A 20589-nucleotide genomic window follows, 5' to 3' on the forward strand; every position below is an offset into this window, starting at 1 on the left:
AGACAAAAATATAGAAAACAGAGAAAGAGAACGATAGAGATGAAGAAAAAAGAGAAAAATGAAGAGAAACAAGAAAGGGCGCCCAGCTTTACTGTTCCTTTCGGCTTTGCCCCACTACTGCTAATCTGCCTTAATGTTTTTTGTAGACATATGGCGCCATCCGACTCGTGCATACAGGTGGAAATGTCTGACCACAGAAAAAAAAAAGCAACGTAAGAAGTGGTCACAATCATAAAGCCACGTTGCCCAATTAGAGAGAAAGGGAATGGAGGGTCTGCTTTCGTTACCCAACAAATACACTGCGTACACCAAGTGGCTGCTTATCAAAGTAGGTAACTTATGGTTTCAGGACCGCACAATTTCAGTTTTGACGTGATACGTTTTTTTTTTTTTTTTTTTGCTATAACCGACCTCTGGGATACATTTCTCAATGGCTGAAGTGCGATACGTCTCTTTTATCGTGAGAATACACAAGATTCCCTAGCCTTCATTGCAGCTGCCCCCTGTGCAGCTTGCAATTCAGAATGTAGATCGAACATGCCTTGGTAAATGAACTGTTTATTTTTCATAGTAACAAGAAGCAACAACAAAAGTGCGGAGTTGATATTTCGTGAGTGCAAGCATCCCTCTTGTTTTGTAGTGGTACCATAGTGCACAGCCATTGTTGCCAAGTGAACTTCCAGCGCCGGAGTCAGCTGAAAAAAATGTAAATCAGCATAATGAATTCGAAGGTTCGACGAAAACTCGTCTGGTCGGGAAAATTCATGGCCGAAAATGTGAGCGCCGACCAATCGTTACAACACACAACCAAAGACAAAGACGCCTCGGTCCCGCTACGGGGACCTTGTTCACAATGAATGATTTTTTTTTCCAAAGAAGGCCGATTAAATACACTTCACGATGTGACGCGTGCAACGTGTATAGATCGGGGGCATATAGCCTGAGTTTCGGTTGAGCGCGTGCGCCATTCTTTGGATATGAAGGGATTCCAGGTAAAGCCTCCCCGTCTTCTGTCTTGTCCCAGTCTTGTGTATTGTCCCAGTTGACGTCATGGACTGCGGAGAATGCGGGTTCCACCAACGCGTTCGTTGCCACGTGCTTCTTGTCATGGCCTGTCTCCACTGTGTCAACATATGTGTCACTGTGATAATTAAGTCATGTAGAAAAGCTATGAGGAGACGCGTAAGGGCACAAGCGTTTAGTGCTCCCGGATTACACACAACCGCAATTTTCGTTTACAAAGACTGGGCTGTTAACGTTCGTACATTGGACACAGCCTCATTTATACTGTGATGACGTAAAGCGATAAGTTGCCCGAACCTATTCCTTGCGCCTCAAAACCCACGTGCATTCGTGGTGGAGCGCCACGTACAGCCACGACCTGGAGGCTATGACAGATGGGAACTTTCCAAAATTGCTCGAAATAAGTTCCCAGGACAAAAAAAATCTACCCAGCTCTACACCTTGAAAGCCTTAGGACATCGAACTGGTTGCCATTTTCGTTCGGTCTCTTCAAGTCTCGTCTTCCGTATTGCTCATTTACTTCAATATCATTTCTTTGTTTCTTCTTTATTTAAGCAAGGTCATGTCTTGTGTTCTAGTCGACAGCTCTTGTCGGCCTAAGTTACCTAAACACCTGTGTGTGTGTGCTAATTCTTTTACTGCAACGCCTCACTGAGGAAGAGTGGTGCTCCGAGCTAAGGAGCTCCAATCTACTACACCAGTTAAGGGCCGTCCAGAGGGCCCGCGACGCGGCGGTGAAGCTTGGCCCCCCCCCGTCCCCACGTGGGAGCGGCCCGCGGCGCTGCGGCCCAGAACGGCTGCGATGCTTCTCAGGACTATCGTAATAAAGTTCATTGTCTGTCACCCCCAGTATAAAAAACGCTAATAAGAAAATTAGCGCAGCTTGCACGAAGTCGCGCAAATCTGGATCACAGCAAAGCTGGTGGGTGCCTAGCTTTTTTTCTGTCTTTTTGGGGGGCATGTACTTTTTGTCTCTCTCTCTTTTTCTGTCGCTTTCTTTTTGTGTCTTTCTTTCTTTTTTTATTTCTCTCTGCACTCGTTCTGCCCTCCTCCTCTGCCTCCTCCTAAAGCTCAAATCCCCCACACTTACTTCCCTATCCATCCCCTTACTATACTATGCTATACGACGCTATGCTGTCCAGGCACGCTATGCACCGCTCGCGCCCTGGATAGCTGAGTGGTTACGACGTTCGCCTTGGGATTGTGGCCTTTCGCCTGGAATTTCTCTCTTTATCTTTCTATCTTTTTCTCTCTTTCTTTGTCTCTTTCTTTCTCTCTCTCTGCACTCGTTCCCTATCCGACAAGGATATGAATTACCAATATTTGCGCAGATGCGGTGCCGCACCAATTGAATTTGTTCTCCATTTTACTCTGCTACCTTCCTATCTCACGCTTGTCATGTTACGCCTAACCAAATATATATCGTTCGTAATTCTGCTGTCTCAACTTGCAATTCACGCTTATCTCATACCTTACGCTCACCACATGCATCATCTCATATCTTATGAACCTGTCATTCAAAGTAACTCCTCAGGATCCAATAAAGTTCGCTGTCTGACTGTCTGTCCAATACACAAACAATAATTTTTGCTTAACAAATCCCGTGCCGCCTTAAAAACGAGTGCGTGTAAATTGTGGCTTGCCAGTAATCGACCAACTGATAAGCTTCATTGACCTGTCCAACTGATCTGTTCACCCCATTTCAGCGAACCGCGTTGTGCAAAGCGATCGATCAACATTTATTATTTTATCCTTTGTCAAAGACACCATTACACGTGATTCGTGGTATTAGCATGATGTTATGTTTCTAGAGAGGTTATATTTTCTGGGAGGACCCCGTTTTATTCAAGCAGTGAGAAATTGAAAATAATGGATAGCGTTTAAGAGGCAGTTCTGCCATGACATGGCAGAACTGTATGGCAGCTCTGCCATACAGTGCGCAAAAACCAAACAAGAAGAAAACACAAACGTAAGACTACAATGCGAAGCGATAACACTGGACCTTTGAGTTTACACAACCGGCCACATTCGTCTCAGAGGCCGTGAGCACATGAAAACAAGAGATCAGAAGTCACTAAAAAGTTACACCATCTCCTCCTAAAGGGGACCATGAGGCGATGCGAAGCCAGATAACTTGCACGATCACGTTCCGTTGACATTCGTTGGGCATGCTACCGACCTCGCGTCTTGAAACGCGAAGAGGAATGCTACGCGCGTCGTGTCTTCCCTCTAGCCTGGATGTTTTCTGACAGGGCAAGCGGGGAACGCGGTCGACAGGCGCGCGAGGGGGGAGCATAGGAAAGGAGAGAGAGGGGGAGTGGGCGCGCATGCGCTGGCGCTCATCGTGGCGTCGCGCAGGAGAGGAGGAGGGGAAGAGCAGGTGTGCGGAGAGGGTTCGCGCATGCGTAGTAAGGGCAGTCACGCCGCATACCACCGCCACACCACCATCACCACCGGACTGAACTCCGCCATAAGATCATTCGCATCTAAAAGAAGGGAGTACAGCTCAGGCACTTTGCCTTAAAGGGACACTAAAGGCAAATATTAAGTCGACGTTGATTGTTGAAATTGCGGTCCAGAAACGTCGTAGTGCTACTTTTATGTCAAGCAAGTGCTTATTTTGAAATAAAGTCACGTTTTAGCGGTCCGCATCGCGTTAGGGAACTTCAAATCACCCGCCTAAAATCCGACTTTGATACGTCACTGCAAACGTGCTCAACGTTGCCCGCCTTTACTGCACGGCCGCCGACACTAGTAGCAGCAGAGCGAAAGTAGGGGGACCCACAGCAGCAACAACGGCCATCGAAGCCATCGAAGCTTGCCTCAATCGCCGCAATAGATGTGGACGGAGAACTTGACAACGAGACATTGGCTCGCGACGCTGGGCTCCAATTCAGCGACTTGAGTCCCGATGAACGCGGTATGCTGCTGAGGGCTTGTAGTGCCGGCGTCGTTGCATGCGGCATTTTGTCTAACTTTCTATCAGAGCTACTTTCACGAGCGCGCAAAACACCCGGGGCAGTACGCGATCCCGAAACTACCATTGAGACGCGACCGCGTGAGCGAAGCAGGACGCCGGGCGAAGCGCAGTTCGGCGAAAACGGAACCTTTGAACCACGCGCGCCGTTCCTCATCGCAACGCCACAGAGGTTCTTTTTCCCATGAATCAAAGGCAAACGATCCGAGAGGTTGTGTATCTCGACGCGACCAGGCCCATCGAGCTCTGCTGACCTTTATGGACCAAACAGATCTGGCCACCCGTCTATAAGCGTTCCTTTTGTGTGTGTGTGTGTGTTTACCTATTTTTGTCCAAGTCTTCGTCAATTTTTTTTCTTCACTTTCCTATCTCCTTTCCTCTTTTTCTCCTCCTAACTTCCTTTCCTCTGTCTCTTCCCTCCTCCCGAAAGAGCAGGCAGGCGTTGTGCCCCTCTTGGTGGCAGTTGCCAGCTTGCTCTCTCCCTCTTTTCTGTGTGTCCTTGTGCTTGTATGTATACAAATCAAATAATAAATAAACGAACAAGCAGCATTTTATTACGTCTTTTGATGCACGGAAGGTTCTTTTTTATTGCTGCTAGTTTGAATACTAGTTATTTACTGTAGGCAGACTCTCATACGTCATCGGGATCACTTCAAAAATGTAACACTCGTGGCGCTCATCGTGTGATACATTTCGCTTAATTTCTCGGTAAGTAGGGCACTGCTGTTGACAATATTGACGTTTTAGAAGTTGTCATACCTTGAGTTTACACTGTGACATAAATTGTTATTTGCCTTTAGTGTCCCTTTAATCTTGGTTGAATGTAATATAAACGGGGACGTAGCTTCTGTTTCAGTGCGTCCGTGCGGAAGCTAAGCATAAGCCAATCAGAACGGAAGACAACACAGTGTAATGGTAAAGCACGGCCTTTGCTATTAAACAAGCCGGCTGTATCCGTCTGCGAGGCCATAACCAACTGAGAGAAAGTGTTCTGCTGCAACAGGAAAAAGGCAGCACCATTCAGACAAGCTTGTTTGAACTTGGCGGGTGTGTATCGTACGCTTTCCCTTAAAATACGCGTCCGATAAATCTAGTGGCACATGTGCATTCTATTATGTTTAAGCTAGGCTATCTAGCCTCGTTTCTATTCCCGACAGAATCATTATGTCGTGACTTACAGAGCAACCATCCAAGGCAAAGCGCACAAGCGTGACCTTTGAGATTAAAGAAGCCAGTGGCGTCTTGTCATCGAGGCTATACCCGACACGGACAATTAGTTTTTCTGCCACAGAAGATGGAAAACTTTTCAGGAGAGCTTGCTTGAACGCTCAAGGGAGAGCATTATCTGGCAGAAAGCCAGCTACCTGCGTTACTGCCAATGAATCGAGACTTTTTCTGGTCGTGCTCCGCGATAGGGCTGACCGCATTTCGGGCAAGATGGCCGCGATAACTGCTGCGATAAATGATGCGTCCGCTTAACATTATTTTCTTTACTTGTGCGTTTCCTTTCCTCTTGCGTTGCTGATGCTGCGGGACTTCGCACTAAACTTTTTCTGTCCGAATTTCCCATATAGCCTCCCTGATGCAGAGTAGATATTTTGGTCGTGTACATCTCCGTAGTTCCTTGGAAACGATCACTTGTACGAGTGCTTCGAGCGTTACCTTACCACAAAGGGAAATAAACAATGGAAAGCTTCATAGTGGGGTGTTACTGGACGAGTAATAGGCAAGCGTGTATTAAGGCTGAAGTGTTCATACACGCTTTCCACAGCGTTAATCAGCGTTACATGAGCCACATTCTAATTATTAACGCAGCGTTAATAAATAAAATATCGCTCGTGTTCCTGCGATGGCACGGTGCAAGAGCAAACAATTTTAATAGAATGCGTTGCTGGGCGAATTGGTGCATTGTCTCAAACAATTTAGTCTAAAGGAACCGAAGCTTTTATTGCGCTATTGAACCTCTCGCACTGGCTGGTTCTTTGTAACAGAAACGGAAACATCGCTTTAGAGCAGTTCCCCAAAAACCTAGCCAAAAGAAACGCTTTCGTGATCTCGTCTCACAAGAATATCCCTTAGTGATCCTTTGCAACTTTCTTTCACAATTTATAAACAGCCGTCGAGCCCGGTCACCATTCCATTTATTGATTACAAAATACTGTAATCATCAGAAAATATTTGATGCGGTGAATCCACAGAATGGACATAAAACCAAGGCGATAAAGCGCGGTCTTTGAGACTGGGTAAGAAGCATGTCTTTTTTTTATCTTGGAGTCCATGGCCCCCGAAGAACAGCTCTTTTGGAATCACCTAATGTGGCAGTACTCCCCAAATTATGTGCTCGCCCTTGGGAATGAAGCGGCAATTTTTGTAGGATGCGGTGCCATGCAGCTAGCGTATGACGAGTGAGATCGGTGGCCGCGAAAACAACTGTGCTCGAAGCTTTCGCTAAATACCTGTTTCTTCTGTTTGCGTTTTCTTTCCTTCAAGGTCGCGGTGTCTGTAGCCAATGTGACGCGTCGATTGTGGGTATGTTGTAAACGTTAGCACTATCACTAGCACTACCTCAGAGATCGCCATCTTTTTTACAAGCAGCCAAAACTAGCACCTGAACGGCACTGCCCGATAACACTAAAAAATATCGCTTACGTTTACGATACTCCCTAATGCAAATTTGCAGTTTTGCAGTAACGCAGTTTTGCAGTTTTGGCTATCCGCAGTTGCAGCCATGTAACATTCCTTACATGTTGTCACAGAAACTGCCAGTGCTGGAGCGTTCGCTCACCACTCTGTGCACTGCAGCTGTCGCGAACCAAGCGAAACGTCGACAGCGCTCGTATCTTCCTCTTCCTTTCTATTGCTTTATTACTCTCTCCGTTTCTTTCTCTCTATATTCTATTTCTTTGTCTCTCTCTCTCTCTCTCTCTTGCACTAATTTTCACGTGTTCGTTCTGTTTTGCTCTCTGTTTTTTCTGTCTCTTTTTCCTGTATGTTTTTTGTTACACGAAAGTGTTTTATGCCAGGATTAACCAAGACTTCACTGACATATTTCCGTCACGGATATGACGTTGGGAAATGTACACGAAGAGATGACAAACAAAAAAATTAGAGCAAAAAGTTCCGCCGCTGGGATTCGAACTTACAACCCCGCAAAATCCGATCTAAGCCGTCTGGCAGCCATTTTAATCCATCCGTTTCTTTTCGGACGGTCTCTCCGACCGTTCTTTCGCCTCCGTCGGGAAGCACTTGACGCCACACTGACCAATCGTGTGCGACTTAAACGAATGAACCGCCTCCGTCCGTTTTAGGAACGCGTGCGAGATCATGCCGCCGATTCCTATACCGGAGGAATCAGCCATGTTCTTTTTCTAACTCTTTCTCTCTTTCTATGGTTTTCATTGTATCTTTATACTAAATGCGAATAATTTCTTAGCAAGCTTCTGCGACTATAAGCGTATCTATCTATCTATCTATCTATCTATCTATCTATCTATCTATCTATCTATCTATCTATCTATCTATCTATCTATCTATCTATCTATCTATCTATCTATCTATCTATCTATCTATCTATCTATCTATCTATCCGCCTGCGACTTTGTGTTCTCCTGGCTGTTTCCTCAATGGAACGTATACCAAAATTGTTATGGCACAACATGACTGTATGACGATCATAAATAACAGGTCATGACATGCATGTCATAAATGACATGATTTGCATGCCGCGGTTTTGGTGCTCTTGCGGCCGTTTCGTTAGCTTGATATATACCAAAATTGCTATGGCGTGACAACATTCTCTGACAAACATAGGTGAGAGGTCATATCGTGCAAATCAAGACAGAATGTTATGTAAAGCATGGTTTACATGACATGGTCTCGGGCCGCTCGTGACCGTTTAATTATGTGGCTATATACCAAAATTGGTACAACGAAGCATTTCTGTATGGCGATCATAAATCACAGGCGGTAACATGAAATCAAGACATGCGTGTCATGTACGTATGACATGCATGCCCCGCTCATGGTGCGCTTGCGGCCGTTTCGCTAACTGGACATGCACCAAATTTGGTACTGCGTGACGTGACTGTATAAAGAACATAAATCGCAGGTGGTAACATGAAAATCATGATATGCACGTCATGTAGAACATGATTTGCATGGTACGCTCATGGTGCGCTCGCGGCTTTTCGCTAGCTGGATAAACACAATAAATAGTATTGCATGACGTCAATGTACAACGAGCATAAATGACAGGTGCTAACATGACAATCATGACATTCATTTCATGTGCAGCGTGATTTCTATGCCACGCTCATGGTGCGCTCGCGGCCGGTTCCCTGGCTTGGCATGCTCCAAAACTGGCATTTGGTGACGTGACTGTATGACGAATGTAAATGACAGGCGGTAACATGAAAATCATGACATGCATGTGGTGTAGGGCATGATTTACATGTCATGCTCATGGTGCAATCGTGGCCGTTTCGCTGGCTTGATATAAACGAAAATCGGTAATACATGACATTACTGCATGACGAACACAAATGACAGGCGGTAACATGAGAATCATGTAGTGTAGGGCATGATTTACACGCCACGCTCTTGGGCTGCTCGCGGCTGTTTTGCTAGCTTCACATACACCAAAACTGGTATTGCATGACGTGACTGTATGGCCAGCATAAATGACAGGTGGTAATATGACAATCATGACATGCATTTCATGTGCAGCTTGATTTACACGCCACGCTCATGGCTCTCTCGCGGCCGGTTCGCTAGCTTGTTATACCCCAGAAGTGGTATTTGGTGACGTGACTACATCAGAAATATAAATGACAGGTGGCAACATGAAAATCACGACATGTATGTCGTGTAAGGCATGATTTTCATGCCACGGTCATGGGCTGCTCGCCACCGTTTCGCTAGCTTGACATACACCAACATTGATACTGCGCGACGCGACTGTATGATGAACACATATGACAGGTGGTAAAATGACAATCATGGCATCGATTTCATGTACATCATGATTGATATGCCACACTCATGGTGCGCTCGCGGCAATTTCCCTCGCTTGAATACACCAAAACGGGTATTGCGTGACGTGACTGTATGACGAACGTAAATGACAGGTCCTAACACGCAAATCATAACATGCATGTCATGTGCGGCATGATTTACATGACACTGTCTTGGTGCGCTTCCGGCCGTTTCGTTAACTGGATATACACCAAAATTGGTGTGGAATGACATCAGTGCATGACTAACATAAACGACAGGTCAAGGATTGCTTCTACCAGAATATACGTTTCATTATAATAAATATTGTACATGGATGAATGCATGAAAAACATGCGATATACAGTAACTAGATCTCATGACACGAATGACTTCATTTGCCTCAAAGGCAAATAGGGCGATGTATGCAGCTCTTTACTGGCTGCTTCGCATTACATTGATTCCCAGAGCGCGTGGAATCTGCCGGATTATGATGCCTTTATTCCCTTTACATTATTTCTCTCTGTATTTTCTCTATTTTTTTTCTCTCTCTCTATTTTCTGTTTGTCTCTCTCTCTCTCCCTCTCTCTTATTTTCTCGTCTTTGTATTTGTTTGACACTCGCACCTGCTATACCCGGTAGTGGGGCTTGCCCAATTCCTGTGGTACATACCCGTTCACTCGGTTACTTCACCAACGCCGACGGTGACGCCCCTCAACGCCAAAGAGCTGAGCTCTAAAACTCACAAGCTCCCTTATGCATCCACCTAGGATGACGCGAATATGAAGGCCATCTTGTTTTTCTGCTCAGTGGATGTAATGCTCCTACCCTGCTCCCTTCCGAAAGCTTTCTGCACTTAATGTGGTTTTGCACTGCCTCCAGGATCGGAGGCATTGCAAGCTTTGTGTACCTAACCTGATTGTGCACTGCCTCCATAATCGGCCCACCTTTTACTAAGGGACGATGTCATGTGATGACGTAAGCATGTGACGTCACGATGACATCACAAATATTGTCGATCTTTGAAGTCGTGATGACGTCACGTGGTGACGTCATCACGTGATGGTTTTTTTTTTTCATCACTCATGTTCGATGCCACCGACGCCGCCGACGGTCAATTTTCGCGATTGATGTGGAATCTACGGCTTTCGCCTTAAAAAAGACTGTCCTAGTGCCTGCTGCAATCGCCCACAAAAGTGCACGGCCGAAACCAACCGGTGTTGTTATTCAAGCGAAGTTTCTATGACCGATCGGTGTCCCGAAACCGACACTTTTAATATCTTGGCACCGCCCAACTTTCCGCCGGCCTGGTCTGTGATGTCCCCCGTTTTGCCGACCCCTCCCCATAGGTCGGTGAAAATGTAGGAGCTCACTCAGACTCATTCAAGAAACATATTTTGCTTATAGGGCTCACTAGGACTGACACTCATCAAACTTTTTTCTCTAGCAGACATAGACTGAATAAACGTTTTCTCAATTCGACTCACTCGGGCACAATCTCAGCAACATATTACTCAGCCAGCTTCGCTCAGAATCACGGCTCGATCTGAGTCTAAGAGATGCCTTTTGTTCTCGTAGCTTCATATACGAGTTATCAGGGGTCACAATCCACTAAAGACATTTTTTTATGAACGACGCGACTCACACCAGAGTCGGTTCCAAGCGTGTGGGATCCAAGCGCACTAGCTATCTCGGAAAGCGCCACGTGCTGTGCAGTGGCGGTGTGCATGGCCCACTTGCGCGCTCTAAAAGAAGCAGCCTGCGCGCTCCCCAGAAAACAGGTGCCTTTGGCTGCCAAGAAGGACAGACGCTGCCACCCGCGCTGGCCGATTGCCGATCGCTGCTGCTCGAGATCGTGGTCTTCGCTTCGCTACTCCGTGACCGACCCTGTCGTAAGAATCGTCGTTTTAGATAAATTGTTATTGTTTATTGTGACTTGAAGCCTCCGTCGTCTTTACTTTAACTACGAACTACGCAGGAAGCCCGATACTCACAATTTTAATCAGAGAACCTCCCGTGAAAGAGTTTGCGGGGGGATTTCTAGGTACGCCCCCCTCCCCAACCTATTCTCACGCTTCTGATCAATAAGTATTGAAGTGGCGTATGAACGCTAGTACGCTGAAATACGTGTTAGTGGGCGTGAGTATAAACGTGACTCATAATAAGACGGAAGATGAATAGATAGGACGAAAGGTCAGCAGAAAAATGTTGAGATCATTAAAACTCGCTTAAGAAAGATACTTTGCGCTTAGGGCTCACCCGGACCCCGACTGACCAATATGTTCTTCATCCTACTCACTCGGACTGAGACTCATTAAAATTTTTCTTAAGCGTACTGAATCGTACTCAGGCTTACCAAAATTTAGCTCACGCGGGCTCACTCAGACTCACGGTCTGATTCGAGTCAGGGTGAGTCGACTCATGGGTGAGCATGCGCGGTCCTGTTACTCTCACTCATCAACGTTTGTCTGCCCTATGCATTACGCGCCCAACCCATGTCCATTTCTTTCTTTTAATGTCCATGAGGTAGCAGCTACTCCTGTTTGCCATCTGATTTAGCCTGTTCGGTGCCTATTTAGCGCCAATCATGCTACGTCTAACCTGATAGATTTCGTTTAACTCCCGCTGCCTCACTCAATTCAAGTTAATGAGGTACCTTATGAACGTCTCTTTCATTCACATTTCCTTTGAGAAACGCGCAGAACGTTTTTATTTAGAGAGCAGGTCTTAGGCACTCGTTCCTGCGTTGAGCGGCGTCGCCGTTGGCTGACGTCAGCGGCATAACCGATAGAGCGAACAAGGACGAACAAGTCTGTCCATATCACGAGCCACTGGCATCTAACCTCTGTTTCTGCCACCGTCAAGCGCACCGGCCACTTAGTTGGTGCTCGTGCTCATGCAGATCTTGCACGTGCATTGCGGCTGGCTTCGCTTGTAGTAACGGGGCTGCCGGCATTTCGCTTGGTTTGCGACGCCCGCAATGCACAGTCTGGCGCGCGTAGCTTTCGAGCGTGGCAGTTTCTATGTAACGAATGTTATATTGCTACAACTGCGGATAGCCAAAATTTCAAATACAGTTGGTGTTGCCCCAACACGAAGCTACACTCATAATTTACATCAGGCAGTATCATAACTTTCCGTGAATTTTACTTTTATTCAACACCTTTCGTACCGCAATGAAGGCGAGTGTGGGCAGATTATGGCTTGCCAGGAATCAACCAACTGATCTCCTCCTTTATCCTTCAAAGCTCTTCTGGCCATCCCATTCCATCGAACCCCATATTGCAATGCTACGACGCATAACTTAATTAGTTCATTGATTTCAAACAAATCGTTACCCGCGATTCGTGATTGCAGTATTCAGGCATGCTTCCACGTGTTATATCAACTCGGAGTACCACGTCTCATCTGATAACTGAAAATCTAAATTTAATCATATGTGCTTAAGTTGTTATAAAATCCATTATATGCGAGAAAGCAAGCTACACTGAAACGCAATCGCGAGACCGCAAGGCAAAGCAGTAATACCTTGCCTTTGAAATTGGACATCCGCCTGCATTTGCCTTAGACGACACGACCTATTCGGAACGATTATCTCATATTACAAAAGAAGGCAATTTTCCTCAGTCAACTCGCTTGAATCTTGGTTGCAGACGGAATGAACTGGCGGTGATGTGTTTCGTTTTCTTGTACGCTTCTTCTCAAACGAGTGACCCATGCACCATTTTATCGCACATACGACAGTTATTCACGTCTGCGCGAAAACGAAGATAAAGGAATTTAAAGAGGAAAAATTAAAAACAAGGCAGTAATACGTGTCATTTGAAAATAAACAACGTGGATGTATTTCTTTTGGAGGCCAAAACGAATTGACAAGTTTTACTTTTTAGCAAACAAATGAACGAGGGCGAAAAGCGAAGCGGACACATCGCTTTTCGTCCTTGTTTGAAGGAGCGCTAAAAAAAAGTGAAACTTGAATTACCAACATGCCCAAGCATACACTCTGACAACAAGTGTTCTACCGTCGCAAAAGACGGCAACACCCTTCAGGCAAACTTGTTTGAATATAATGTTGACTGGTAGGTACGATACATTCGCTTGCATATGCTCAGCTTATAAATATAGTGGCACATGCAGCATTTGCTCACTCATACCTACGTTAACTAACCTCGTTTTCGTTCGCGACAGAACCACTCTATCGTGCATTACAAAGCAACGCTACTGCTGCATCTCAAGAACGCAGCACCAGAGGGTGGAAGAGAAACTTTATTGAGCTGCTCGCAGTTACAGAGCCTCGAGCAGACTGCCCCGATAGAGGCGGGGTCTTCGAGGAGGAGGAGGGCCATTCCGTCGCTCTCGTGTTTACAATACATGACGACAGCGGCGTCCCGGAGAAGTGTGACTCTACATGTCTTGAGTTCAGGGCGGCTGCAATAGTACATAATTCACAGCCGCGCGCAGATGTAAACACGGAGAAGACATGTGGTCTCTCGCTGCACACTCACTTTCTTAAACACGCACACTTTGCCGTTGCTTATATGTGTGGGTTTCATTTAGTTCCCAACACCTACAACACAAAGCCCTGATGCGCGGCCTTTGAGATTAAACGAGCCGGGGGCGCCTTGTCTTCGATGACATACCCAACTCCAACATTTCTTTTATAGTCACAGAGACGGCAGCACTCCTCAGGCGCGCTTTCTTGAACTCTGATTGGAGTGCATTATCTGGAAGGGAACGGCCTTCCTGCTCTTTTGGTAATGAATCGACTAGTTTTGTAGGCGTGTGGCGCCATATACAGCTCGTGCTAATCCGAAAGAGATCTGTTTCCACTGTAACTGCTGCCCACGATGGTTAATATTTTTTTTATTATTTGCGCTTAACCTATGCACTTGCACCGCTGTGGCTGCGAGTCATCGCACCAGTATTCATCTTCCCGAGATTCTAATAGGGACTGTTTGATGCACTGAGTGCGAGTACGAACAATGTGTATATATACTTTTTTGCATTCGTCAGTACGTGCCTTGGAAAATGTCATAGGGATGATTTCTTTTCAATTGTCTAAATCTGGCTACGACACTGATAGCAGGGTCTCGGCATGCGATATTCCCCAATAAATAGCAGTGCGTGGTCATACGATATCGACGTAATGAAGAGCAGTGCGTGAGGATATGATGCCCACTGAACCAAATGCAGCGTGTGCAGGAACGATGTCAAAACAATGAGGCGCAGCGGGTGGAAATTTGGTATCTGCTCAATGTAGATGAGCGTGTGGACCAATGACGTCCACTCAGTGAAGAGCAGGATGTGAAGATAGGATAAACACTCAGTGGAGAGAGGCCTGTGCGCATATGATGTCCACTCAGTAGAAGTAGCATGGGATACGAGTTCTGTGGATTCCTCGAGCGACCTTTCCAGTCCTTATCAGAGCAGATTTGGCAATACACCCACAAGTTGTGTCGCAGCACAGCTGGAGGGTGCGGCATAACCCCAGTGTTGCCATGCGAAATCTGGCGCGAAGCTTTAGAGTATCCACAGTTTGGGCTTGGGGAGTTTCGAATTTGCCCGAGACGCCTGGTAACCATGAGAAACCCCTTGTTTATCACCACATGTATGCCCTGTACAGTCGGACTAGAGTTCACTGTAACGGACGAGCGCCGGCAAAGAAAAAAAAAACATGTTCGTTTCAGGTTCGACTTGATCTCGCAGACAGGAACCCAGGCACTTCCGAGGCTATCAGACGCACACAAGGGGTTGAAGGCACTAGCCAAATAATTCTTCCTCTCTAGACTGCTTCGCAAGCCGGCATCGCGGGTCGACCCGCGACGGGCATAAAGCATCAGGTCCACGATCGTCCTTTTCGTTCTTTTTCGCGTGAGCGGGTGGACAGACTTCTCGAACCGACTAGCCAAACACGGTGACTCTTCATGCACAGCTTTCTAAAAAGTACGCAGGAAAAAGGGAACTAACCAGGAAAACTTACTATCCAGTCAGTCAGACATCGGGCAGTTCCGCTTTATAAACATACCGCGAATTTTTCAACCGGGAAAATGTCTAAACGGGAACTTATATACGACTCTTATCTGTACTAATACGCCTAAATGCAACTACAAATAACAGTACTATCGTCTACATGCAGTCAGCGTTACTGCTGTAGAGTGAGACGCATATGCGCAGCGTATCTCGTCAAGCATATATATACGCTTGTGAATCAATAAGCGTGGTAAGCGCATCGGCGAAGCAATTCTAAAACTTTTCTGATGCAGGCAACTCTTAATCGTGATAATATCCGGTGGGAAACAGTAACAAGGAAATCAGCGCCTTAGCAGTATCAGATAGCAAAGGCCACATGTCAGTGTCGAAACCCTTTCTCCAATTCATGTCAGGAGTCAGTGTTTACTATGGCCGAGCTGTTGGCGCCGATCGACAAGGCTAAACTTCAGACAGCTCCAGGCGTTGATGGGATACCATATCAAGTATACAAAAACATGGAAGGGCCGGCACTTATGTGGCTTCTAGATACCCTTAATGGTGTCTGGGTATCGGGAGAAGTCCCAGAGTCATGGAAACATGCGGTTGTTGTAGCCATCCCGAAACAAGGCAAACCCCCTGGCATTCTCGTAAACGTGCGACCAATTGCGCTTACTATAACCTTATGTAAACCCCTGGAGCGAATGATGGCTACGCGCCTTACATGGTGGCTGGAACAGTTCAAGTGGTATCATCCCGCCCAGATCGAATTTCGGCCTCAACTTGGAACCGAGGATGGCCTAGAATGCCTCTCCTCTGCGATGCTTATAGGTGGCCGCTCACACCGTGTACGAACTTGGATTGCAATGGACATACATCGAGCCTATGATAATGTAAGCCACGAAGCAATCCTTGAGGCTTTTTGAATGGATTCACTTGCCTGGTCGCGTCCGAGCATTCCTCAATTCCTTTCTTCAAGAGCGCTCCTTTACCGTCGGCATCTGAGGTAACAGCTACGGCCGCTTCAACACGCAGCGTAGAGTGCCACAGGGGCCTGTTCTTGCGCCATTATTGTTTAACGTTGCACTACTACCAATGGCGTGGAAGTTATCAAGCATTCCCGAGATCAAATTTTTGCTGTATGCTGACGACGTGTCAGCGTAGTCGACTCACTCATCCCTGGACCATCAAGTTCGGGCACTGCAGGCAGCACTAAATGCAACATTTGCCTGGCGCAGTTCAGTGGGACTCACACTCTCACAAGAAAAGACCACTTACATGAGCATTGCCAATAAGTGGGGCCGCCGCAAGCTTGACCGAACCCCTGTACGACTTACGCTTGATGGACGTGTTCTAAAGGAGACGTACACAATCCGCGTCCTTGGGGTAGACTTTTCAGCATCTGGATCGGCCTCATTCTGGCTTCGGTCTCCACGTGGAACCGCCTCCAGCATGCTTCATCTTTTTTGTCGCGTCGCTCAGAGCAGTGGCGGAGCGCGAACTCGTATCGCACGGCAGCCGGTATGCTCCGTTTTCCAGCCTCGATTAGTGTACCAAGCACAGTTTTAGCACTTCACCAAAGCAGAATGGGCGCGATTGGAAACTGTTAATCGTGAAGCCGTGCGTGTGATTACAGGCCTTCCAGGGTTCACAACGATTCCGACACTCCAGGCAGAAGCATATCTCAATACGCTAGATGAGCTCATTCACCAGATACGCAAGGCAAGGACGATAAAACACAGCAATGTTCCTGCGGCTGCTGCCTTAGCGAATTACATGAACCCTCAAGCCCCTTTGGTTGACGAACCTACTTTGTCAGTACCACCGTGGGATCATTGCCAAGTGACCACCAACAAGCCACTTGGATGTCAAGAAGTGAATGTACACTCTACGTCAAGGTGCACACCGCTCGGCTTCTATACTGCCCACTTCCTTAGTGTACCCACATGCCAACCAGATCTGCTCTTATGCATTTGTGCCTTAGAAAGCGAGCATCTTTGGCACCTCAGGCACTTGAACTAAAACAATATGTGGACGGCGGTTGACATCTATACTGCAAACTTCCTTAGTGTACCCACATACCAACCAGACCTGTTCCTATGCATTAGACACCCCCATTACATCCGTACTAGCCGAGTTAGTTGCCCTCTGCGATGGTCTTGCCGCAGTTCAACCTCTCGTCGAGATGCAACACCCATCAAGTGTGATCATTTACACGGACTCGACGCAAGCGGTGCGCGCATTCCGTCGCGTAGACCTTTCTGTGGGTGTAGCACTGCAATTTCACCGTTGTGCTGCAGCTTATCCGTGCTCTGTTCGAGTATGTTGGATTCGCCGGTTTAGTGTTCTAGATCATGCCGCGGCAGATCCCGCGTGCCATCCTGTAACCATCATGCACCCCTTACCTCTGCTCCTGCTGCCACTATCGGACACTGGATATTCACAAAGAAAATCTTCGGCGCACCACGCGAAATCTCATACCTCCTCGTGGTCATGACCTCCCGAGTGGACTTACTCGTCAAGACGAGGTATCGCTCCGAAGAGCTCGCGTGACTGCAGCTGCGACCCCTTCAGTCCGCGCTAAGTGGAGCTACACCGACACAACTTCAAGCTGCCCATTTTGTCCTGCGCCGGTGTAGGAAGCAGACCTGAACCACCGCTTATGGACATGCCCTGTGCTACAAGCGGCTCGTCGATGCCACCTGTGGCGTACGGGACTTCAGCACACCAGGCCACCGGACTTGCAGCGATGGATATACGGTCCGAACCATAGGTCCCTCCTGGACTTCATGGAGAAAACACAGTTGCACAACTTTGTGTAATGTGTATTGATGCCGCAGGGTAAAGTAACGCAACAAAATAATCATGTCAGGTGCAGAACCTTCTTAAACGGCTTGTTTCGACTAAATCCGTGCGCGGTGAAATAGGCAATTTAATTTCTGGCCCGAAGGATGAACCATAAACCGTTCGTGGTGGCGACCCCGCTTTCGCTCTCTATACTGCATGCCACTCGCTCGAGGAATTTGGTGGAAACTGGACGCCGTTACCGTCAGCTTCCCCTTCGTTCGCTCGCAAGCAGCTCGGCGCTGTTCGTGATGGCGGCCCCGCGTTCGCTCGCCCTTCTTCTCGAGATGCGCGGGCGGCTGACGGGCTTGCTCGAGCTGTGCGACGCTGCTCGCCGAAAACTCGCCGGCTCGTTGGCGGCACGGTAGTTGGCGACGTTTCGGCGTGATGGCTGCGGCTGCCGCACTTGAACTGTGGCGCTATGTGGCTTGAAATGCGTCTTTGATAATGTATGACATCACGGTGAACTTATTTACGTGCCATATTTTAGACGTGTGTTTTTATTTCACCTTGCTCGTATTTCCCATTTGCGTGTGTCTTCATCATCTCTGTGACGTGTGACTAACTATTTGCCATATTTTTGTGTTTCGCAGGATGCAGCCGTTGTCCACAACGAGCAGAATGCTGTGTGCCCTGGCGCGTACAATGCCTGTCATCTATCGCTTCCGTTGGAGTAGCTTCACAAAAAGACTGTATGCGATATGACAACGCGGCTGTACCTGTGTTGGACATTTTGCAGTGAATTCAACGAAATAAAGCCGAATCTTCATATGCGCAGAGATTAATAAAACGTTTCATTCTCCCACTTTTGTCATTCGTTGTCGCATTGACAGTGGCACACGCATGTATAAATAGTTTTTTCGCGTGGTCTTTTCCGCAGCATTTGTCACTCACCGCGGAAAGAAACACGCGAAAAAGTATTCGAGCCTTAGGCAGAGTAACTGTGGAAAATCATCCCTGTGAATAAAAAGTTCATCCGAATGAAGTATTTGAGTGGCCGACCGTTCGTCAGGCAAGGTGCAACTGCGAGGACTAACGGTTGCCCGGTGAGGTGTAAATGCGAGGAATAAATGTTAGTCCACTGAGGTGACCTGTGGGAACTAACTGTTAGACCCGGTGCTGTTAGTCCTTAAAGGAATTAGCGGTTGTGGCAGCCCCATTAGTCCCCAAAGGGATGAACCAACATCCTTTTAACACCCTTTTGCCTTAGAGTGTTCCGGCACAAATCACAGGTTTCATTTCAAGGTGCACCCTCTGAAGTGAGTGGCTTCTGAGGCATTCTACTGTGCATACGGCAGTTCTTGACACATGTCGAAGCGAAGCGCGAGCAAAACAAGACACAGTAAAGAACACACGCGGCAGGCGCTTACACAGGCAGTTACTGATATCTGCTCGAAAACCAAGCTACAGGGAATCGCAGCGCAGGACTTCAAGGCTAGGATATAAAGTACGGCCTTCGAGATAAAACGAATCGCATGTTTTTCATCTCGGAAGGCTCTACTACCAGCGAAGAGCAACTCTTGTAAACACTCAAGGTGGCAGCATACGCCAGGCTATCTGCTCGCATTGAATCGACAGTTTTTCTACACTTGCAGCACCATGCCAGTGGCTATGCCACTCGCGCATGCAAGTCGAGATGCCTAGCAGCGACTAGTAGAGCGCGCGGTGCTTCCGCTGAGTAGGTAATATTTATTTGTGCTTTTTTCTTACCTTCAATATCGTCGTAGCTGTAGCCGATGTGACGCGTTGAGTGAGGGTACGAAGACGATGATGTATATGTTGAAGAATTCCTTGGCCAAGATGACTAGGATCATTGATCATTGGATTATCTCACTGCAAAAGCAAACAAATAGAGTATGCAATGAGTACGGAAAAAAATAATCCCAGTTTCACTCAATGTGAAAAATGCAGAAACAACGAGCTCTGGTTCTCTTGTTTGCATTGTGATTTCCTGTTATGTTTTTCTATTGTCTGCGGTTGTCTGTGATTTCGTTATTTGTAGTGCCGCACTTTCTTTTCCGTGCATCTTCATGCATGGGAAGAAAAGTGCGGCAGCGCCTCCCACACCCGCCCCAGCTGCAGCGACTTCAGGCTCTATTCACGCTCGAGCCACGCTTCCCAGTTTCACTGTGCCGCTAGCGATTCTTCCGCGACCTAAAGCCCCTTACCATAGAAAGTGGCGACATTCCCCTCCACTCCAGCGCTTTCCTCCTCTATATCCTGCCCCAACCGGCTGCGCGCTCTGCGCACACACACGCATACTGGGCCGCCGTGCAGGCGCCGGCCCTATGCGCTGGCTGGCGCGTGCGAGCGCGCCTGCGTTAATGTATTTATTGAGATAGCAATTATATGGACACTCTCGACGGGTTTTTGCCGTCACGTCCCGTATTAGGTCCAAATTGATAACATCACCCCCCCCCCCCCCCGAGCATCGTGTGTTTTACCGCGGGTAAAAGCGCGCGAGCGAAGGAGACAAACGCAGTTGAAGCATAGATCAAACGAGCCGGCCCGTCTCCGTCGCTCGGAGGGTGGATGGAATACCATCACCTGCCGTCGAAGCAGAGACGAAACGCCCAGCCCGTCTTGAACGAGCATGAAAAGACGCAAGGAGGGAGGGGGGCGGTGAGCAGCTATGAACTTTTCATGCCAATGGCGCAGCCATCAGCTGGCGGCTCGTATCCCCTTCCACGTGCTGCGCTCTCAACCCGAAGAGACTGTGCGAAAAGAGCGTCTCTTCCTGGACCTGCTGTATTCTCTTACACAAGCGTGTTGCAGAGTTACGCGAG

General features: G+C 47.5%; 1 long non-coding RNA gene across 1 annotated transcript in view; it reads right to left on the bottom strand.

Moving 5' to 3' along the window:
• Window positions 1-201: 201 nt before the first annotated feature.
• Window positions 202-20589, bottom strand: part of LOC119401887 (uncharacterized) — a 35532-nt gene continuing 15144 nt past the window's right edge. Inside the window, exons 3-4 of the long non-coding RNA XR_005185550.2 lie at window positions 19514-19636; window positions 202-695 (exon numbers count right to left, since the gene is read on the bottom strand). This is a non-coding gene — a long non-coding RNA (uncharacterized LOC119401887). The remainder of the gene's footprint in view (window positions 696-19513; window positions 19637-20589) is intronic.

Source organism: Rhipicephalus sanguineus, chromosome 8 (genome assembly GCF_013339695.2).
Source record: "Rhipicephalus sanguineus isolate Rsan-2018 chromosome 8, BIME_Rsan_1.4, whole genome shotgun sequence".
NCBI classification, from domain to species: domain Eukaryota; kingdom Metazoa; phylum Arthropoda; class Arachnida; order Ixodida; family Ixodidae; genus Rhipicephalus; species Rhipicephalus sanguineus.